We start from the raw sequence: 15,619 nt of genomic DNA, 5'->3' as shown, positions 1-15,619 counted from the left end.
TTAACAGACTTTCTTCTTACTTTTGTATAAAGAATGTTTTAAATACACCGTTAAAAGACTTCCTTCTTACTTTTGTATAAAGAATATTTTCAATACACTGTTAACAGACTTTCTTCTTACTTTTGTATAAAGAATGTTTTAAATACACCGTTAAAAGACTTCCTTCTTACTTTTGTATAAAGAATATTTTCAATACACGGTTAACAGACTTTCTTCTAACTTTTGTATAAAGATTGTTTTAAATACACCGTTAATAGACTTCCTTCTTACTTTTGTATAAAGAATATATTTAATACACCGTAAAAGACTTCCTTCTTACTTTTTCACATAGAATATTGTAAGGTCCCCATCAACATGTATTTTTCTAACTTTTATCTCTACAACCTCTTCAGTACTGCGTCAGAAGGCTCGTTACTTTTGTGTAAAGAATGTTGTACTATACATCATCGAACTATATTTTTTTTGTTTGAAGGACATGTATCCTCAGTACGTCCACAGCTCGTACTGTTTGCCAAAAAATATTTAGAATGGGAAGTAACTTGAGAGTTTTTCATAAATTTTTCTAAGACACATTAATGCCGATATATGACATACTCAGGAGTCAAACTCTTTGTTTTAAATCATAGTCCCAATCCAAGTCGGTAGCCAATTGTTGACGGAGTGCTCCTAAAATGTTTAAAGAAATATGTTCGTAAATTGTTAGAACTAATCTTTTAGAGGATCTACTGGACTACGTGAGCGTGCGGTGACGTCAGCGCACTCCGAGAAAATTTGCTTGCGCTACACCACCTGACCGGTGTGATAGCGGACTACTGTGCAGGCCGCGCACCAATTGCAGAGCTTTATCCCGGCCTCGGGGCTGGTTAATTAAAGGCCGATTTACGCTTGAGCCGTGACACGTGCGGTCGTGCAGAAAACTGTACATTTCGCCCACTGGCTCACAAATTTTGGCATACACTGGGCTCGCACATGCAGTGCAAACCGAAATGTGTGTACCAGTCTACGAAATGTGCAAATTTTCACCCGACCACATGCGTGCGGGCAGGCGGGTGGTGTGGTGTAAGGCTCGAGCGTAAGTTTGCCCTTACCCTGCACTGCTATTGCAATGCCACCAATTAGCTTTGCAACGAGATAATTAGGTCGGTGCATTCTGCGATATAAAGTGTACGCCCTAAGCTGGAACGTGTCACTGTAGTAGCGTCACGATATTTGTTAAAAAGAAGAAAAAGAGCCGGAACTCAGGGTAACACGGCGCTGGAACGTTGCCGCTCAAATGTCCAAAAGGCTGCAAAATACAACTACTGCTGAGTGAGAGCGGGTATTGACCTGAGAAGCGCACAGGTCGAATAGAAAGAAAAGCTGAACTCTGTGCAAGCAACACTTTTCTGTGAAAAAATAATAAATTACCCTTACAGTATAAAAAATGTAGGTTTCTACGCGTTCCTATTCGCACGCTTTCGTCCCTGCCTCCTACCGACGGCTTCTGCATATTAAAGGAAATAGGACCTTGCATCAAAGTGAAGGCAAAGTAACTATGTCAACTGATGTGCTTTATGGCGATGGTAGCTTGCTGTGTGTGAAAACAGATCGAAAAGGAATAATTATGCACTCTTAACATTCAGTGATCTTGCTTCACAGCACGGCGACAAAATTTTGAGCTCCGACAAGGGGTCATCCTGACATCCGTAATAATGGCATTCCGTATACCAACAGCCAGGATATCAAAGGCCATGCTTTTGCCGTGCTTCGGGCGTCTGAAAACTGCTAACGTCATAGCCGCCACGCTTCGGACATGCATTTGACTATAAAAAAAGTACTACAATGTGCTTCACCGCTGGACGCCAGGGAGCAATGTTTCGTCTTTGAAAGCAGTAAGTGCTAAAGGATGCTCTTGCGCAAAATAGAATAACCACATAATTTACCCAATATGATTTTATTGTTCTATGTTTATTACATTGCGAGAAAAAGTCAGGTTTTCAGAAGAATAACTGTCTCGAAAGATAAAACTATACAGCCCCTAAATGCCCAACAATATTGAGCCGGCTGCCTTCTCAGTTTTTTTTTTTTTCAACCTCGGCCATGAGGTACATTCCTCCCTCTAAGTGCAGTTCCCAGAAAGGGGTGCGTACACAAAGGCCGGCCACAGGTGTCACCAAGAGGCGAGGAATGTCTAGGTGTGAGTCAACCATCGCAAGGGAGCGGGGGAGCGGGGGGGGGGCATGTTTCGGCTTAAAGAGGGGCTTTAGTTCCGCGGCGGTCAAGGCGAAGCGGGTGGATGGAAAGAATGTCACATGCCTCCGCGCGCATGCGCACAAATTTGACAGTTGGCCGAGTCGAGGCAAAGAGGGAGACCATCGCAATCGCCATCAGTTCCTTTGCGACGCCGGCATGGTACGGTCGGAGCGATGTAGGTGTTTCGTAGCGTATGGCAGCAGCAATCTAGCTATTTTTACTGCTATTTATGTTTATGCTGTGTTGTGGCTAATTCATCGATGCAAGCCAACCAGCAAGGTGTTTGCGAAGCCCACGGTGCTTTCTTCGTTCCGTGATGTGATCGTTTCTGGAACTTCTCTGCCAGCTGCGATGCAGTGTCGTGTGAAGTGATTTAATATTGGCACTGTCCGTGTTTTAAACTGCACAAATAGCGAACAGCTGTTCCTCAAGACTGCTATGCCCCGAAGTTTTCTCTATCTCCAAATTATAATAAAAGGTATGTTCTTTTCCATCATTTTTCATAAACATATTGTTTTTATGTTATTTTATTTCAGTTTCTTAGAAACATTCTGCCGCATTTTGGCAGGTTATTATAGCGCGAACTGTAACGACGTGAAATGTTTTAAGAACGATTTTCTTACCTTTTTCAGCTGCCCCGCGTCATGGGGTTCGCTTGAAGTTGCTATAAACACGAAGCGTACAAATACTTCGTTTTCACAGCGTTCGCAATGACCTAAGGTCTGGTAAATATTGTCTGATCATGAACTCATTCTTTGCTCTTTCCTACTCTGGCTGCACAGGATGAGAAACAGTAAAATATTGAGCGTATAGCTTCACGGTTCACAATTACATATGTTTCAGCGAACCGGTTCACAATGACATAGGTTGCACTGGATAGACAAGTGCGAATGTGAAAGAAAATCATTCGCACCTGTTTAACCACTGCAACCTATGTCATTGTGAACCGGTATTTTTTGACACTGATATTTTGTTTTCGAGTAAAAATAAACGAACACGTCAAATTACAGAAGCGTCCCATATAATAAGGCGTGCTTAAAAATGCATCAGTCAGCCATTGGTTGCTATCACTGACAAAGCATTTGTATTCTTGAATACTGCTTCAAGCTCTGTCATCTGTTTATATAAAAATGGATGACACGTTTTGCACATGCTCGATGCAGCTAGCTGGCGCTGTTACGTTCAGTCCTTCCAAAAATAACCAGCTTTGAGTAAGCGCTCGCGTGTCCACCTTCTCAGCGTCCCTGTCTATTGTGCGTGCTACAAATTTCACCATGAATAAACCATGTAATTAACTTTTTTAGTGAGGAACTCATTTATGCAGGTAATTGGTAGAGAAACCCATTTTGTACACCTTCCTAATTTTAATAACACGTAGTAAATACAACGCAGCAAAGGATATGCATTGAATAATGTGCCCCATCCTTGCCATCTCCTCTGCAAGTAAACAGGGATGACGGTCACAATTTTAGCATTCATGTGAACCTTAAAAAGCTGTTCTATGTATGTGATATGCTAACCTGAACATGATGTTAACACTGACCATCTTGTTTCTGTGCAGGGTTGGTTCATTCTGCAAGCACTCTGAGATATCAGCTTGCATAATCGATGCTTGCTAGTGATTATGCGACAGCTGCCATGCCGTAATCAACTAAGTCATTAATCATTTATTTTTTTAAAATTTCTCTACTTCTCTCACAATTCTGTGTAAATATTTTCGTGTGAATAAACTTCTTTCAGTGCAAACTTGCATTTGTTTTGCATTTACGAGCACCTTCTAGGTTGCATACTGCCTTTTACCAACATGTTCACACATACTGACAAATGTTTACACTATGCTACTAGGTCGTATGTGGGACAAATGTTACTAGGGGAATAGTAAGACGTCAATAGCAAGTACATAAGCACATGTAAGTAAAATATTGCCAGAGTGTTACTAAAGAGCCTAAAGACTTGTGTTGGTTGACGGTTAGTAGAATGTTTACAGACCATCTATGAACATGCTTCAGTTGAAGTACGGTAGGCAATTCTTGATAGGATCCAATTCTTGATAGGATGTTACTAGGGTGTATATAGACAAATGTTAATAGGTGATTGGTAGGAAGTTGGCAGAATGTTTACAAACATTGATCAATTGGAAGTATGTTAATATGGCGTATAAAGAAAGCTTGTTAATAGGGAATTGGTAGGAAGTCAACAGAAAATATATGAACATTTTTCTTTTGAAAGAATGTTAATACGGTGTATAAAGAAAGCTTGTTAATAGGGGGTTGGTAGGAAGTTAACAGAAAATATATGAACATTTCTCTTTTGAAAGAATGTTACTAGGGTGTATAAAGACAAATGTTCATAGGAAATTGGTAGGAAGTTTAAAGACATCCTATGAACATGTTTCTATTGAAAGTTGGTGGCCAATTGTTTCTAGGGTGTTACTAGAGAGTTGTTAGGATGTATAAAGACAGCTGGTAGGATTTCAATTGACTGTTGGTAGGTTCTAGTAACAAAAGTCTATAGACGGTCTAAAAAATGTTGCTAGAAATTTTTATAAGGGTGCTGCGTCATTTAAAAGACACTGGACGTTGTGACAAGTTGCGACTGTGCACTGTGTGACGTAAGATGTATTAGTTGGACGTTGACACTGTGTAATACTATGTAATGCCTTGGCAGACTGTGTAACAGCCCCCACAGAACTGTACTGTGCGCATGTTTCTTTTTCTTTTGTTTCCGTATTCGTTTTCTGTTATCTATCTCATCCATTTCGCCTTTCTCCTGTAAAGGGTAGCCAATCGGAGATATTCTCTGGTTAACTTCCCTGTCCTTCCTTTGTCTCTCTCTCTATCGCACTCTTTTATCGTTTAGTCTTTAATTTTATAGGCTTTTACTCCTTTCGCCCCGCTTTGCAATGCAAGGACAGCGTATACACTCCAAGGCTAACGATGCGAGAGCTACTTCACGTAGCCGCTCTCGCTTTACGCTCCACGCGTGACCGGCATCTCGCCAGAACAAATCATTTAAAAGTAAACAAGAGAATTCCTCCAACAGGAGAGCCCTCCCCTTCCAGTATTCAACGGAGGTGTGCTGCAGTGACCATCTGGAGTACCATTCCAGGCGATCAGCCAGGCTAACATCTCCAGCATATCATTAAGTCTTGTCTCCCTTTCTCTCTCCTAGGTAGACAGATTCTGTTTTAAGAGAGCTTCAAGCCCTCTCACTCTTTCTACAAGAACGCCCGCGCTGTCGAACTTCGTCTCCCTCACTCCTACTCTTCCCTATTAGTTATATAGACATGCGAAGACCACCATGTGTTGTTGAGGCACGCCGTAGTGGGGGACTCTAGATTAATTTTGACCGCCTGGGGTTCCTTAACGTGCACCTAAATCTAAGTACGCGGGCGTTTGTGCATTTTGCCGCCTACGAAATGGGGCCGCGTATTGAACAATACCCTTAGGGTGGGAACTTTGAGCGTGATTCTTCCAGGTTCTCACAGCGTTAGAGAAAACGACGCATCGCCATCTGCAAGCTAGCAGGTTCAGCGAACCCGAAAGCATGACGACGAATGAAGGGGCAGGAGGAGGATTGCAGAAAAGCAAGCGTTTCGCATCCAAACAGTCTATGCCATGCAAGATCGTTGATGTCGGCTTCGTTTCATCAGCTGTTCAAGAACTGGTAGTTAGTCGATTCTAAGCCCTAAAATTGTTTGTTGATCCCCCGAGACTGTCGTAGGATTACAATCTATTTCAGTCTATTCGAAATTATTGTGTGATGTAGGGTATCCTCCATCACCTCCAAGCTAACGTCCAATCAAGCTACTTCCGAATGCCAGGTTGCTGTGTCCCTCAATATACTCTGTCTGCATAGAGGAGCACTTCGTGTAAAAAAAGCTACCGACACACAAGCACTTGGCCGGCGCTGGACTGCTACTTTTTTCGTGAACAGCATGGGGCCTTCTGAGCATAATTTCAACCTGGCGAAAATGGTTCCGGGAGTGTACAGCTGAGTGTGTAAAATTTGGAAAACGGAGGAGGAGGAGAAGAAGAAATAGACGGAAAGACAAGGAGGTTAATCAGTTCTCAGACCGCCTGGCTACCCTGCTCTGGGGAAAAGGGGTAAGGGGAATAAAATATAAGGGACACTCATTAGTGCGCTTCGATCACGTTGCTCTTGAATGCACTGGGTAATGCCAACGACTACTGCCGATGTGAGCGTGTTTTGCACATGGCTGGGGAGTATCGTATATGCATGCGTCTTCCATATATGATAATAGGTCTGCTGGTACATGCTGTTCAGGTATCTTGTATCTGTTTCATTATACATTCGACAAGGCATGTATCAGTATCTCTATTTTCTATACATCCTATTAAGTACCCTGAATGTTAAGATACAAGATACACTTATCGAAAAATCCACTAGACACCCAGGTGGCAAGTGACGCAGGTAAGACTTATCTTAACGTAGGGCACTTTTAACTATTATTCGTGATAACCAAACACAATTTGAAAGTTCGGATGATTTGCGGTATTCGTATTAATTATAATCAAAATTTCAGTAATTACCTTTCTAATTCTCATTAGGCGGAATGATGCAACTGCAGAAGTGATGGCAGCCAGCCTTTTGCTAGAAACATTGTACTTAGAACAGGTTTTCAGAAACGCGGACTCGGCATGTGTCGTAAAATGAATTGCTATTCCAGCTAACCGTCGTACTGCATTTTTCACGGTGTAGAGCCAGCAATCAACTTGCTCTGTTTTATGACCATTTTCTCAACTTTCATTGTATAATAGTGTCTGGAGCAGCAATGTGTTTCGCTGCAGATTTTGAGCGCATATTATATAAGCGCTTATCCAGTCTGTGCCAAATACCCGCACAGACACTTCCTAATGAATTCTTAATGGAGCCGCCACCACGCTTCGGGCGCACGTGGTCCAAATCCCAAGTGGTCCAAATAAATCCGAAGAGCTCCACTACGGCGTCCCTCATAAACTGTGTTAGATCTCACAGTTCTTATTCGAAACCTTGAAAGCAGGCGCTAAACACGAGGGCCATGCCTTATCGGACTTATTCAACTTGCGGCAGTTGCCCAGTTGCCGCATTTGCCGATATTTTTTCCCGTGTGCATGCTGTTTGAAGTCCCGTGATCTATAAAAAAGCACTCGTTTTCATATTATTCCGCGGCTGCTGCAGCTAATTTGGCATGATTCACAATGAGGAATGATCTGTACATTACGAGCCAGAACAACATGGCTGCCGTCACAATGAACGAGCAGCGTGAAGAACTGTCGTACTAGAGAACGGCACTGCCTCCTTCGACTCAAGCGTCTGTGTATTGCTCTATGACCACAGTGGTTTCCTTACTATTCCTCACCGCCAGGTTCATTGATCTGTTCCTTACTGTCCTTCAATCCCAAGACAGTCGACAGGGTAACTACGAACTTCATCACGTCTGGATGTATTATTCGACATGCCCCCCCCCCCCCAAAAAAAAAGACATGCTGAATAGTACCTGCGATATGTCTCCACACTACGAATTATTAGCAGTCATCGACCGTTTTCTTATGCTAGAGCACGACGTTCTTAGAATCTACCTTTATCTGAGTTCGAACGGTGGCGCTCAGTAATTTGAGTCATCGTAAAAGATCTCTTTTTATTTAGATTTTTTGTTGATCTATATATTTCTGCACCTGGCCTCTATCCATCGTGCCTATTCAGTATGCTGTTTCTCCATCCCGGATTTAGGTTTAATTCCCTTTACATTTGCGCTCATTACTTCGTCCATTCACGCAATATTTACTGGCTATTTTCGCAGCACGTTTGCACATTTTATCTCTGTAAGCGAACGTACTTCAGGGGTTGCGAACATTTCTTTTCCCCCATATTTTTGCGAAGTCTTCTTGTGTAAGAATGCGAACTCTAGGTCTATCGCCAAATGCAGGAGATCGGCAAGATTTCCTGCGCCGATTGCGAACCTATTTTCTGGAAATTTCTACCCAGGGGCTAAGCATGGCTGAGGATAGTCGGCAGCGTTTACTCAGAATCAGATAGATATAACATCTTAGAAGGATGATTATCTTTATCACTATCGTTAGATGAAACATTAACCGAATCTCAGATGCAGCACTATCCGCTCTTTCTTTGTGACGGTGACAAAGTGAAATGAGGACGCATGCTTTGCAAGACAACCATCAGCGGCACGTACTCCTCCAACCCAAACTTCAGTCCTCACTGAAGGTGACGCGCAATTTGAACATTCGTGCAAGACCGCTATATGCCGTCGTCACGATGAAGACGGAGCGGAAAGCATATTGCGCGACATATTGCTTCTGAGCATTGTTACGTCTATAGAACACGTGCCGACCTGTCCAGCGTGCAATATGCAAATTACGCACGAAATAGCGAGTAATCTCTCTATTTCATATCGAAACTGAATGTGGGAAAATTACGTAGCAAACAAGCCAGGATGCTGACTACAGCACAGGTAAGACGCTGACCCGCTTCATGATCGGAGCGCAGTGCAGTGCCTCCTGCAGATTTAAAGGCGACATGAAAAAAATATCGCTGATTGCACAGCGCACTTCGCCTGACCTTATACAAGTTCTGCCAGCCGCATAGATTGTTGCGGATTGAAGTTATGTAGTACTTTGTCAGAATGTCGAAGAAAGTTCTCACCGGCTAGTAGAGGAAATATGAAAGGGAACAGCTCTGTTCGCCGCAGATAAAAAACTTGCATATCAACTATTCCAAACTTGGAGCGGCCTGGGTATAATTTAGCTATGATGAAAAAGTAAGATACAAATGGCGGGTATCTTTATCGGGTGCATTTAACCCCCTGGTATCTTGCATACGCATCTGAAATATTTATTTATTTATTTATTTATTTATTTATTTTCTTTCAGGGCCCGGAGACACTACAGAAACGAATGGGGTAAACATAACAAAAATTTGTGCAAAGAACATTGGATTTAAGCAAAGGCATGTTGAATGGCGTTCTTGAAGTTAGGGGTGTCTGTGATGGCGGCGATGGCAGTGGGAAGATGGTTCCATTCCGTGCTTGTTCGAGGAATGAAAGAATCACTGTAGAGATTAGTTTTACATGATGGTACACCTACTTTAAAGCAATGGTCTGATCGAGATGAAACATAAAACGGCTGTGTGAGGAGCTGCTCTTTTAATACAGCGTTAAAGTGGAAAATTTTATGAAATAGCGAAAGGCGAGCGCATTTTCTACGGGATGAAAGATCGGGTAAGTTTAGGGTATTTTTCATTGCTGTAACACTGGAATAACGCGAGTAATGTGATAAAATGAATCTAGCTGCACGGTTTTGGATTGATTCGAGGGCAAGTGTTAGAGTGGTTTGAGCGGGATCCCATATGGCGCATGCGTATTCGATACTTATCTATACTTATTTATACTTATTAAATATTCATCTTTGCCAAGCCCTGGCGCTTTTCTATGCATACACTTGCCTGCTATCCTTAAAAGTCAGCCGTATATAGTATGGTGCACACAAATAAAACGTCTGGAAGATGAATAACCGAAAAAAGTAGAACGCGGGAAATTGTTTTGTCTCTTTTACCTGCGAAGGATACACGAGATGCCCGGTTTCGCCATTCCAGGTTTCAGAGACCAACCTTTTTATAGCCTAGGAAATGTGTTCGTATAGTTCCAATGGCAGACCTTCTATTTCCATGTTATTCTTTGTCCGTTAAACCTCGCTTCTTCGCTCTTTAACCTTAATTTTAAAACGAATCAGCCGGACGAGGGCAACGTAGAGGGACAGGTACTTAGTACACACACAGGCACCGACGACGAAATGATTTACTCATATGTTACCAAAGGGTGTCTCCAGTGAGCCCGAATGGGAAGAAGCCCTCAAAAGCCCGGACCTCAAACTCCAACTCAAGGCCGTCCAGAGGGCCCAAGAACCGGCGGAGCGTCACCAGGTTCCCTTCCCGACTTTGGCGCCGCCTACGGTTTCGGCCCGAGGAGCTCCCCGCGTGGGATCTCCAACGGCTTAAAACTGCTCACGACCTCAATAAAGTTCTTGACTGACTGACTGATATACTATTCTACTTTACATATGCAATGTAGTCGGAATGAGAGAATAACCGAAAAAGTGACGACCGAAACATGTCAGAGATAAAAGGGCAATGCAGTAAGTGAATTCCAATTGGTACGCTTTTGTACGAGGGTGGGCCCAATATAAACGAGTCTTTTGTCGTATAGCGCGTCCTACTGATTAACGGGCGCTGCCGCTCTAGGGCGTGCTAGGTAGCCGAGTCAAAAGTCACGTGAGCAGCCGGTCGGTCTCGTTACATTTATTCAGTAGTCCATTATACGATGCTTGTAAAAGAGGCACACCCGTAGGTTGATCCACGTATTTATATAAAGTTTATTGCTTGTGAGATTGTAAAACTCGCCGACGTTCTACACAGATTGAAGGCACAGTTCGGAGATTAAACACTGTCAAGGCTGCGTGTGTTTGCCTGCATACGAAATTAATGAAAGGCCGTGAAGAGGATGAAAGCGAGAATTAGGATTGTAACCCAAAGACGAGTATTATGGAGTAGATAATTCAAACCATTCGTTATCTTCTGGAGGGCGAGGGCCGTTTGAATACTTTCAAAAATTGTTCCAACATAGACATATTAAGTTATGGAAGCACTCAATCCACAATAGCAGAGAACCTAGGATTTCATAACGTATCCGATAGGTCCGATGGGTCCCATCGATGGGACCCACGAGCGTGGACCCGATGGGACCCACGCTGTATTTTGACTGCAGAACAGATGTTGACATGTTTTCTCGTGTCTGAGCGGCTCTCAGGGCAGTTCGCGCAAGAAAGGGAATCATTTTTGAATGGCATCGTTCCCTGCGATGAAACATGGGTACACCACCATGCAGCTGAGTCAGAGCAAGACAGAAAGAATGGAGAAAGAAATGTGAGACAGCCGCTGTCTCACACGCTGCTGCCTCAGGCTTTATTGTCAGCTGGCAACTGCTCCCAACAGTTTTCTGGCATCATGACATGATATTCCACATTGATCGTCACACCACCAGTGCTTCATATCACTGTGAGCTTATGTGTGAGGTTAAACTTGCTTTCAAGCCCAAAAGCCATAACTAACTAATACGCAAAGTGATTCTTCTCCATAATAGCGCCAGACCCCACACTGCAGCAGACACATGTGCAAAATTAAGTGTAATAGGTTGGACACCACTGGGACGCACTAACCTTAGGACACCCTTCATATATATCCCCGACATATCACCGGCTTTGTGGCTCTCATCCTTTTGGGCGACTCAAAGAATCTATGAGAGGCCAATGATTAGACGAGGACAATGCAATGGAGTATCTGCGCAACTGGCTGCCGACACAACATATTTCATATTGTGGTGACGGGACCAAAAAACTACCAATATGCGGGAAAAAATACATTCTTCTAACAAGAAAATATTGATACAAGGCAGAAACATTTAAACAACGCGCGCAGGTTCGTGTGCCCCCTCAAGAGGACAACGGCGTACAGGAGGAAAAGACGACGTAATAATGGCACGTGTTTTCGCCGTACGCACTCGCATCGCAGGTGGCCGTTGTCGGCGTCTACAAGAAGAAGACGAGGTGTAGCGACGCTCGAGATAGAAGAAGAAGGCCTTCCTTATCTCCCGTTTAGAACGCGGCAGTGCTTTTTATTTACCCCCAGGGCACAAGTTAGCCCACAATAAATAGTTGTATCTTGACTCCCTTAACCGTCCGTTACAATTCTGGTGGAGGTGCTGGGTAATGATTTCCAGCCCAATTCTAGTTGAAGAAAGCAGCCCGGAACCACGCCATCTCAGACCCAACGAGCTTACGCCTGTCCACCAGCGCACGAGCCGTCGCCTACGTGGTGAGCCGCCCGAGTTTCCTCTTTTGCCGGAGCAGACTATAATAGCAGCAGCAGATAATAGTGAAATGACATCACAGACAGCCTCAACCCGCATCGTTGTTGATCAGCCGCGAACGCCCGAGCCTTTCCACGGCGACACCTTCGAAGACGCCGAGGACTGGTTGGAAGGCTTCGAGCGCGTCGCTGACTACAATGGATGGGACGAAAACCGGAAGCTCCGCAACGTTTACTTCGCGTTGCAAGAGTGTACACGAACGTGGTTTGAAAACCACGAAGCTGTCCTCCGGTCGTGGGATGACTTCCGACGGAAGCTGTTGGCCACGTATCCGAGCACAGACCACCGGGAAAGAGCTGAAGCCGCTTTGCAAGTAAGAAGCCAGCGAAACAACGAAAGCGTAGCAATGTATCTCGAAGATATGTCCCGCTTATTCCGCCGGGCGGACCCGAGCATGAGCGAGGACAAGAAGCTTCGGCACCTGATGCGCGGTGTGAAGCAGGAGCTTTCTGCTGGTTTGGTTCGCAGCCCTCCACGCACCGTCGCCGAATTCCGCTCCGAGGCGACAACTATGGAAAGGACTCTTCAACAGATTGCGAGACTCTACCAACGCGACATGAACATCGCATCTATGGATGCGATGTCGGCAATGTTCGGGAACAGCGTCGAGGTCTTACGAGAACTCATAAGATCTGTGGTTCGAGAAGAGCTCCAGAGGCAACAGCTGAACAACGGCCCCACAGCGGTCTCTTCGTTAGCAGAAGTGCATGGTTCGCGAAGAAGTGAGACAAGCAGTCCGCGAACAGCACCCGGCAGCACAGCCGCAAGCGTCGTCATCGTTGGCCGACGGTATCGTACGCCGAGGTACTCAGAGGATCTCCAGGACGTACTCTTGTCGCGGCAACTGCGCATGTACCCGAACCTCGGCTCTTGCCGTCTCCACCGGAGACGAGATTCCCGAATGCTGACATATGGCGCACTCCTGATAGAATCCCGCTGTGCTACCACTGCGGCGAAGCTGGTCATCTCTGCAGGATGTGCGAATACCGCAGAGCGGGACTTCGGCGGTTTTCCGTAAACGCTCCTTGCCCAAGAAACGGTGAACGCCCTTTCGAGATCCAGGAGTATTTGTCAACGCGCCAAAGCCCGCAGACTTCACAGCAACATCAACCTCGGTCAACAGTGCCGCTGAGGTATCGATGACCGAGCCCGCGTCCATCCTCAAGCTCCCCAAGGCGACGCCCCCAAAGCCCACGTCGGGAAAACTAATACCGGCGACCTGTGGAGGTGAGGCCGCTGTCGACGCAAGAACAGAGCCTCCAGCGCTGATTCTGAAATATAACGACTCGACGCGAGAGAAGTTGCGAAGAGAGTGACGTAGCTTCCGATTTATGTGTGTTTATAGACGGCTTCGAAATTACTGCTTTAGTAGACACAGGCGCAGACCATTCCGTTATGAGTAAAGTACTTGCCAGAAGACTGAATAAAGTGCTGACTCCTTGGAGAAGACCGCAAATTCGAACCGCCGGTGGACACCTTATCAACCCGGTGGGCAAGTGCACTTCTAGAATCGGAATACGCGGCTTTACATACGTCGCCAGTTTTATTGTCCTATCAGAATGCTCAAGAGATTTAATTATTGGAATGGACTTTTTGCAGGCGAACGGTGCAGTTATCAACTTGCAGGAATCCTGTGTGTCGTTCTCAACGAAGCACGCCATCGCGACGTTCGAGTGTGAAGAACATTTCGATGCGCTTCAGATTATAGACGACGACGTCACGATAACCCCAAGATCCAGCATAGCTGTCACCGCAAGAAGCACCGTATTCACCGACTGTGAAGGAATAGCAGACAGTAACACTGGGCTCTTACTCGAAGAAGGGATCTGTATGGCAAGGGGTCTTGTTCGGCTGCGTGACGGGTGTTCAAATGTCTTCTTGACTAATTTTGGAAATGAGGTCCAGCATGTTGCGAAGGGAACCGTCATTGCCCGCCCTAACGATTATGAACAGATTACGGATTTGAGCCCTTCTGATGCTGCACTACTGGAGTCTGACAACGTAGACTCCATACTCGTATCCGTCAACATCGATGCAGCACTATCACCGAGCCAGAAGCAGCAAATAGAGAACCTTGTACGAGAATTCACCTCGTGTTTCTCAACGACATCGAAAGTCCAGAGAACATCCATCGCCAAACACCGTATCATTGTCGACGAAGCTGTGAGGCCTATTTGCCAGCATCCTTACCGAGTGTCACCGAAGGAGAGAGAGATCATCAGCAAACAAGTCGAATAAATGCTTAGAGACGGCGTAATTCAATCCTCGACCAACCCGTGGGCTTCGCCTGTGGTGCTGGTAAAGAAAAAGGATCAGACCTTGCGCTTCTGCGTTGATTATCGGAAGCTAAACGTCGTCACAAAGCGGGATGTCTATCCACTTCCGAGGATCGATGACACCCTCGATAGACTACGGGATGCGAAGTCCTTTTCCTCTCTCGACCTCAAAAGCGGATACTGGCAAATAGAAGTGGACGAACGGGATCGTGAAAAAACCGCATTCGTGACACCAGACGGACTATACGAATTCAAGGTACTTCCGTTCGGCCTCTGTTCCGCACCTGCCACCTTTCAGCGGATGATGGACACTGTGCTCTCCGGGTTAAAGTGGCAGTCCTGTCTGGTTTATCTTGACGATGTCGTGATTTTTTCTACCACCTTTGCTCAGCATGTGGAAAGACTAAGGACTGCGCTCAAAGCCATTAGTTCAGCAGCGCTGACGATAAAGCCACAAAAATTTCACCTCGGCTTCCATGAGCTCCTTTTCCTCGGCCATGTGATTAGCTCCGAAGGCATCCGTCCTGACCCTGAGAAGACCGCGGCAGTAGAAAAGTTTACTAGACCAACCGACAAAAAGGCCGTTAGGCGATTCCTAGGACTTTGTACCTACTACAGGCGTTTCGTCAACATTTTTTTTTCGAAGATTGCCTAGCCGTTAACGCGATCAACGAAAGAAGATATGCCTTTCGTATGGCACAGTGAACAAGAAGATGCATTCAATGAGCTGCGACGGCGACTTGAAAGCACCCGGTCCTTGCGCACTTTGATGAGGAAGCGGAAACAGACATCCACACAGACGCCAGCAATTTAGGACTCGGTGCCGTCCTCGTTCAATGGAAAAATGGAGAGCAAAGAGTGATTGCATACGCTAGCCGCACTCTTTTGAGGGCTGAAACCAACTATTAAGCCACAGAAAAAGAATGCCTCGCAGTATTATGGGCCATAGGAAAAGTCCGACCATACTTATACGGTAGACCGTTCCGAGCAGTCAACGACCATCACTCATAGTGCTGGCTTGCAAACCTGAAAGATCCTTCTGGACAACTTGCTAGATGGAGTCTGAGGCTGCAGGAATACGACATAACGGTCGTGTTCAAGTCAGGTCGCAAGCACAGTGACGCTGATTGTTTATCACGTCCGCCGGTTGAATCTGCTCCTGTGAAAGATG

Source organism: Dermacentor variabilis, chromosome 5 (genome assembly GCF_050947875.1).
Source record: "Dermacentor variabilis isolate Ectoservices chromosome 5, ASM5094787v1, whole genome shotgun sequence".
NCBI lineage: Eukaryota > Metazoa > Arthropoda > Arachnida > Ixodida > Ixodidae > Dermacentor > Dermacentor variabilis.
This window is presented reverse-complemented; position numbering follows the sequence as displayed.